The sequence below is a fragment of the Gasterosteus aculeatus genome, chromosome 12 (assembly GCF_964276395.1).
Source record: "Gasterosteus aculeatus chromosome 12, fGasAcu3.hap1.1, whole genome shotgun sequence".
Lineage (NCBI taxonomy): Eukaryota > Metazoa > Chordata > Actinopteri > Perciformes > Gasterosteidae > Gasterosteus > Gasterosteus aculeatus.
The window spans coordinates 6,536,777-6,545,166 of record NC_135700.1 but is presented as its reverse complement, the minus strand read 5'-3'; positions in this window follow the sequence as shown (position 1 = coordinate 6,545,166).

The window sequence follows — 8,390 nt, the reverse complement described above, 5'->3', positions numbered from 1 at the left end:
TGTATTTATGTAGAGAATTCAATATTGCTATCAACTGCTAATTTATTTGTACTATAAAATAGAAAGATGGCAATCCAAACCTGGATCGTGATATCTTTAGAAGTAAGACGGCATGATAGTAGAGGGACAATTCAGTGACCGAGTGGATTAATGAGAAAAGTCAGGCAGGTGGATGGTACTACACTTCTAAAAAGAGCATGAGCCCACAGTCAGTAATTGGAGTTCCCCCCTCAGTAGATCAAGTGTTATGATGAAGTATAGGCTCAATGAGAAAGAACCATTAACCCATTTCTGCAAAGTGGTCCATGGGTCCTCAAACTGGAGTCAACCTGTTGCCGGCTGAATCCTTCAAAGTCCTCCGGCGCTCTATTCAGATATTTCAATAAAAGATTTGCAATTATAACAATGAATACTGAAAAAAGTGAAAAAAAAGGTTATGAAATATTTCACTTGTCAATCAGAGGGTCTTACACCATTGCAATTTGCACAATGCCCCCAGTGCACGTCATGTTATGGTGGTTTTAGTTTACTTTAATCTTCCTATTTTCATGCATGGCTGGATTGTGCGCAGCCAGCTTCAAGATGGTTAAAAATTCAAGGCACACAAGTACTCTATTACACACATCAGCAGGCCAATGTATTGTACTGCTGTAGTTGCTGTTCTACACGAGAACATTCAAGGTGAACACACAGTGTTGTCATTGGACAAATGCTCAGGGACCATTATAATCTACAGCATGAGCCTCTCTATATTTTGACACTTACGAGCCTCCTTCCTAGAGGGGACAAGTCTTGAGATGCTGCTTTACAGTTTGTTCTACTTTATTAATGGAATGAACTATGAACACCAGCCTTTTTAAAACAAATAAACACATCTAAGGGTTTGTAACAGTGATCAGAATGATGGAGTTAATCTAACCTGAAGTTGGTCAAACAAAAATGGCAGCACAGTGAGGAAATATAATAATGATAAAAACAAAAAAAAGGTTCAAAATCTTTCGGCATAACCTAAGAAATAAGACAAAGGAGAGAGTGCAGATGTCCTTCAGCCCACATCTTTTAACCTACAGTATTCCTCAGACCATTCAGATGCTCCATCAGGACCAATTCAATAGCATCTGCAGCAGCACCATCTATCAGGCAAACTGTGGACTCAGCAGGGGGAGCGTCCATTTCTCATGGAGTCACTCAGAGTACCCGGGGTGATTTAAGATCAACACGGTGGGCCTGCTGGTGCAGTGCAAGCCAACTGAAGACATTATTTTAGGATGCCTCTTAATCACCAGGCCCACAGAGAGAGGAGTGCATTCATGCGCTTACCCTGTAACAAACAAACACATTAAACAAACACAAAGGCTTGTGATGTTTTTATTTCATGATACAACCTTTGCCGTTTTTTTGCTCTCAGAAACTAATGTTTTAGAAATAAATGTTAATATTGTCAGTCTTTTCTGTGACTGTTTAAAAAATGGTCCTCTAAAAATTGTTTAAACGTCTGGACATTTATTGAAACAATCAATTCAATTACACCCGGGTGTTAAAGCGATATTATCTATCCAATACTAATAGCGCGGCAAGCAATTCTTGGGGGGGATTAGCAAATTTCACATCTGCACTAAATGCTGGAATGTGAAAAATGTTTGTGCTGCTTGAAATGCATTTGCATTTTAAGCAGAATGAATCTCTGAGCTGCAGAACACGGTGCAGAGATGTGTTGTGTGTCTGCCAGTCGTGTCGGGGACGTGGTGGCTTGAGGTACTGTTGACCTCACTGGACATTTTAATCAGGAAAAGCATTGTTAGAATGATTTGCATGAGTTATGGCGGAGTCTAGGTATTGATTTTCAATAGAAGCAGTGGGCTGTAAAACAATAACATCTGCGCCTAAAAGCTTTGTTTTTAAATAGCGTGCATGCAATCAATTATTACAATATCACACACTATACTCAGGACCGGTAATTTGGATTAACCCTCAGATTATCAGACACGGGGCCTGATGTTTATGTGGCGTATTAAAACAAAACTACTTAAGCCACAACTATTTTTTATCTCATAATCCGGCAATTTTCTCCATTAGACGACCCAAAATCCCAATTTTCCCAAAACCGAAGGTGACGTCTTTAATTTGTGGACCAATTAAAAAAAACAGACCCCCAAGGAAACAAAAAACTCTGTGTTTCTAAGTGTGTAAATGACTGTAAAGTAACAGGAACACCAACATAACAGACATCTGAAGAGCTCTTCCTTTTTATCTCCACAATGAAACAGGTGTTCAGCTCCTGTAGCCCAGTGGGGGTGTGATGTATGCGGGTGGGTGGGGGGGTGTAGGTGGGGGGCTTCATCTGCTGTTTTAACCCGAGTGACGGATAATACCGGCCTTAACGACGGCCTCTACAGAATGCCGCGTGCTGTTTCCATCAGGACCAATTCAATAGAATCCGATGAGTGTTTGCTGACATGAGGTTTTCTTTGGCAGCCTGGATGAACTGTGGGGTTGGAACAGATCTGCTTCACCCTTTACAGCCAGCGAGAGGCAGCCAGTGCATGTTCATGTTGAAGTGAACGAGCCGGACCAATTAACAATGTGCAAATGCAACACAGTTTGCACTTTAGAAAGACGCACTGGCTTTCTTGTTGTTATTGCCGTGTCTCTAGATGTGATACGATCTCTTAATTGTAAACACTGGTGCAGACCTTTAACCGTTAACCTTCTATAAACTGTTCTGTAGCGCCCCCCGGAGGTCATTGGAGTTACTTGCAGGAAGGATTCAGTTCATCTATTGATCCGTAGGCTGAAGCCGCTTATCGGTGAGATAGGCAAGGCTCACTCAGGCTACTATGTCAGCTCATGCGTCAAACACCCAACTTATTATTTTTAAGTTATCATTTACCTACTGAAAGATATTCCATCTCAAATGGATAAAATGTAAACGTATGGACGGTAGGCATTGAGCGAGCAAACGGCCCCTTACAACAAGCCTCCTAAAACACACCTATAAAAAATAATCATTTTAAAAAAGAAATCAATGAATCAATGCTACTTGTGTACGAGCGATTCCCGGTGACCAGGCTTCTAATACACTGGTAATCAGGTTTAGTGTTGTCGTTGGCAGTCATGCCATGTCATGGGTACAAAAAGGCTGGGATATTTCTAAATAGCCTGATTGCTAACTGGTACAAGTATTATTCACAGAGGACGTGATGACATGTCACAATATGTGTAAGTAACACAATGAAAAACGGTTGGATTAAACTTGGCTGCTACTCAACGTTCACACTGCCATGGATGACTGTGACATTCAAATAGAACAAAGGCTTGTTCTTTTCCTACTTTAACAAGTTAGAATGCCATCTGCGTGAAAGCACTATTGTATTTGACAGTGACGGGTGGAATATGACATTAAAGTACTCAAGTCCTTTGTCGGTGGTACAATATGAGAACGTTGTGCCACTAGATGCCAGCAAAGCCCCAAATAATGATTCTACTCCGTCACGGTGTCTCATCTCTTTACTCCACCAAACTTCTCCTGTCTGCATTGTATTCATGCATGCATGGGCCTGCACAGACTTCACTGTCTCTGTTTGTCTCTTGGGCGTATGCTATTGCCAACCACTGCTTTGACAAACCATCATTGAATGAGTGCTGGTTGGTGTAGAATGGCGTTTGGTGGCACCAAGAGGACAGATCTGTGAGAGGAGGTCTCCACAGCATCAGATGACGGGTTGGTCTCAGCACATGACAAGAGGAAGAGTGAAGGGTGCTGTTCTCAGCGGCATTGACAAGATCAACCTGCAAAACACACAGATATTGACGGTTTGTGTAAACTGAAACCTTCCGAACTCAGATAACGACTAGAAATCATGATGAAAGTCTTCATGGTTTCACGTTAACCACACAGGGTCCTGCCCCATATATTCGGAGCTCTTTATTCATGGAAATTACCTAACAAAATGAAAATAACATAATGACTTTCGGGTATCCATAAAGGAAAATCTATACTTTTTAACACCGTCAGCAGCAGAATTAAAAGACCTGCTACTTAAAAGAAGTTATTTCTGCATCACGGTCGTACTGTCAGTGGGAATAGGAAGAGTTCAATAGAAAAATGGCATAAATAAAAACACCTCGCCACAGCAAGGCGATCTATGTCTGCAGCAAACAGGGGGTCAACTCCAAGTCTCCATCAGAGGGATGGAGCAAAGAACCCGAGCACCAACAGGGGATGTTGAGCTGTCAGGAATAATAAGGGAGTTTGTTCTCCTGGATACTGATTTGCATAAACCTGGTTGTGAAGAACTATTCATCTGTCACTGCCAATATCAGGACACACGCGCTGTCTTCCAACGGCCGGGAGCCCTGAGAAGAAAGTCACCCATGGCGGGACTGGTCTCTCACTATTATGCAAAGGGACGAATTAACCTTCAATCAAACATAACCATGGTCAAAATAATTATGAAGTATGAGTTTGGATTTTCCCAATAAATATACTCTTCAAATTAATTTAAAATATATGTTCCGACTTGAATAACAGCAGACTAATTGCACATGACTCCTGGGACCGGTCTGGACCGTTGGTAAAAATTCAAAAATCAAAATGAAAAAGTAAATCAAAATTGGGCAACGATCTCTCCTAAATCACTCGGACATCCACTTAAGAACAAATCTATTTGAACCAGTGGTTCTTGCATGAGGACAGTTGTCGATTTTACCTTGTTATTGTCTGAAGAGAGAGATTTCTCTTATTAATGTATATGTGTATATTTATATATATATATCGTTAGACGGTTTCTGGTTGGACACTGGGAGCTTTTACATATTGTGGGGTAGAACTGTAATGTAGCAGGTAGCATGTGCACCACTTTAAAGTGTCAGCGACATTGTTGAAGCAGGTTGCACAACACAATTACTACATTAGAGAAGTGAGTAATGAAAAGGTAATCCACCCTGGTTGCACCTTGTTGATGTGACTTCCGGAGTGTTTAGTCAAAGGACTTTTTGTCAGAAAACATTGTACTGCATCCTGGGCTATATTACCTCATTTGCACGCTGCTATAAAAACAATATCCAACATTTAATGTGGGGAAACATTGCGTTGAGACTAATGTATCGCATGTCTCCACTGAAACATATGCGCAAATGGTCTGTAAGTTAGACGACAGGACATTATCTTGTCCTGTCATCTCGCTAACATCTAATAAGCATTTCTTTTTGTGTTCCACCAACCCATTTAGCATAAAACAACCTATTCAAACATGTCCATTTGACATGGTTCTTATTTAATATAAGTAATACAATGTGACGCCAGGAAATGCACTGTTACCCTACAATGGTTTTAGCTGTTGCCCAGAGATTAAATTTGCGCTACATAAAACAGAATCACCTTCCCCTAAACGAAAGGTTAAAGACTTCCAAGCTATTTGTTTTGTGTTTTATGTCCTTTGAATGTCAGTGACCTGAAACAAGTTCAAGTCCGGAGTACACAGGTTAAAGCATGTTGGTATGGACCCGCTTATATGTTTGTTTTTCCCTAAGTAGTAGGACAGTACATGTGTAAGTTTGAGAAACTAGCAATTAAAAAACATCCATCTGGCTTTTCTCTGTGTGCGTCATTGACTTTTCTTTAAAAAGCTCACATTATGATAAAGGTTCAGTCCAGGTTGTGCAGTGCAGGTTCACAAGCTTTGCATTTTTAAAAAGTTGGAGTTTTAAAAAACTGCTGCTGGTAGATATCGGTGTCTAAGTCACTGAAACATGAGCTAATATGTATCTTGTGCTCGTCAGATACGATATTGGCCACTAACTACAGATACTATGAAGATTTTCACCTTGACTTGCATCTTTGTATTAGCTGAAAGCAGTTTGGCTGCATTTCCAAAGTTTTAAAGAACTTTGCATTGGTTCAAGGAATCATTTTTAAATCATATCTGGCTGTTAGTTCTTCTTCTGTTTAAGAAAAATAAATTGAACAAAACAATTCATCCAAAATATTTCATTGAAATATGCTGAATCCACAGATCGAGATTGAAAGCCTAAAATGTTCAATCAATTACAATAAGTGAAGCATCCACTCAAGTTCATCAACACATTTATTGTTAGAGTTATTTTAGTGTGCAAAATGGAGCCATGCACTCACCGACTCATGTAACTTGTGTGCACCGTATTACGGGAGCCTGTCTTTCTTTAAAGTCTCATTTTTAGTGCAAGAATGCAGAAGAAACTGATAACGCTGCTTCAGCTAAGCAGAGCTAAACAATGTCCCCTCTCAGGCCTGACTTACCAAAGTTAAATAAGTCTTGAGTTATGAGTTATAAAATAGTAACCAACTGCAGGATGTGTTGATTGAGAGGAGTTGAGAAGTTCAACAGACTGAAGGAATGAAGCTGATTCAATATTTCACTCTTTACAAAACAATGCATTCTGGGAAGACGGTTAATATGCGGATCCAACTTCCATCTTCATCCGTTTACCTTCAGCATCACATCAGTCAGTTCACCATTTGAAGTCAAAAGACTCAAGATCAGAGGAACTACTGAAATGTTTAGTCCAAAAAACTTATTTTAATACATTTAGTATATTTTGTGTTTCCAAAATTGTAGTTATCCTCTGACAATATCACATGAATATATCTTCATGTGCTATTGCTATTATCTCAAAGCTGGTTAGACATTGTGCTTCATTTAGTTTAGTTTACACCCACCAGTTCATGCTTTTAATTGGGCATGCACTAATCCCACAAACAGGGAGCGGGTTGTTTTTTTGTTCCTGTTGTGTGTTTAAATACCCATGTGTTTCTTTTTAACAATTAAAACACTGTAATTGAGTTTACAAAAAGGACACACTCACTGAACTGTTTTATTAGGGCAGGCAGCAGGAGAAATGAAATAAGCAAATCCTCCCTTCTTGCTTTAACAAAGAATAAAGTCCATCTATTTTTCACCACAGGAAAAGCTTAACAACGCCAGAGGAAGAGAGATTAACAAATAAATAAATGCAAAGCACTGCAGTGACATTCCACAATGGCTGAAGCCCACAGCAGTCTGATAACAAAGTGCAGCCTAATCAGCTGCAGTGATTTGAGTTTTTTTCTTGCCAGTCAAAGGATTGTAGGAAACCACTCTAAAAAATGGTTAATAACATAACTGTATGTGTCCTCTATTCATTTACATTTCCATAACCAACTAAAATCACCTTACCGTGGATTTAAATGCATCACATTTTGTCCCTGAGCTCTTTAGCACGTGCATGTAAAGCCTCTTGATGCAGTTACACTACCTAACAGGGTTGATTAAAACATCCCATTTCCCCGTTCACCATGAGTCATAAACACATCCATCCCAAAGTTTAGTTATAGATGGCAATCATCAGTACAAATCTGCTCTTGCATCTTGTTATATAGGGCTGCATGTTTTTCTGAATAGGAACCAAATGCAAACGGAGCGGGAGGACAAGTAGGTGCTCAGAAGGGCAGAGTGAAGGGGGAAAAAACTGCAAGAGAATGTAAATGAGTACATGAGCTGAGAGGTGCACAGTCAGGTGATGGAGAAGCATGAGATGGAAAACAGCAATAATGACATGGCCTGTGGAACAGGAGATGTGGCTGGAGACGAGAGATTGAGAGACTGAGACGTGGAGGTGTAAACCTTTAAGAAGGGGGTCCGTGACATCACTTACATGTTGACGGTCGGGCATTCGTGTTTTTTTGCAAACATACTGATAACTAATGGTGCACCTGTAACGCCTGGAGAAGACCTGAAAGAAGAACATTTACCGGATTTACAGAGTCATCTCAAAATACATGTATGACAACAAGATAGGTCGACAGAGTCCTCAAACTGTGAGGAGTCTCTTCTGCTTTACTCAACAAAATAACAAGGAGCATAACGCTCTTCAAACTGTTTTTGAGGTTTCTCCGAAGCTGACAGGCTTTGAAAACCCTGTGCATTGAAATAATAACCTCTACAAGGATTGGGGTTTACACACAACGCTTGTGTTTGTTGGTTATTTTCATGGAAAAGAAGTGATTGAAAAATAGAAGAAAACATAAACACCACACATCCTGCAGCACCCGATTATCCTGAGCCAGAGAAAACTGATGATTACATTTTATTAATCCTATAACTGTAATCCAACTTGATTGAAAAAACACTAACGATTTGCTATTAAGCCAAACTCAAAGTGCAGTCCAGGTCCTGATAGTGCTGACAGGTGTGAAAAGGTCACTATAGATTCCGCTTTGTCATGAACAAAACCAGTTACCAATGACTGTAGCTCCCTGCAGCTGGAAAATGAGGACTCTGCAGAGATGTGCCCTTGAGAGATTTTTGCTATCTCTGCACTTTATCTGCATCAACGTTTGACAGAGAAAATGCATTAGTCTGCTATAGGTTAAG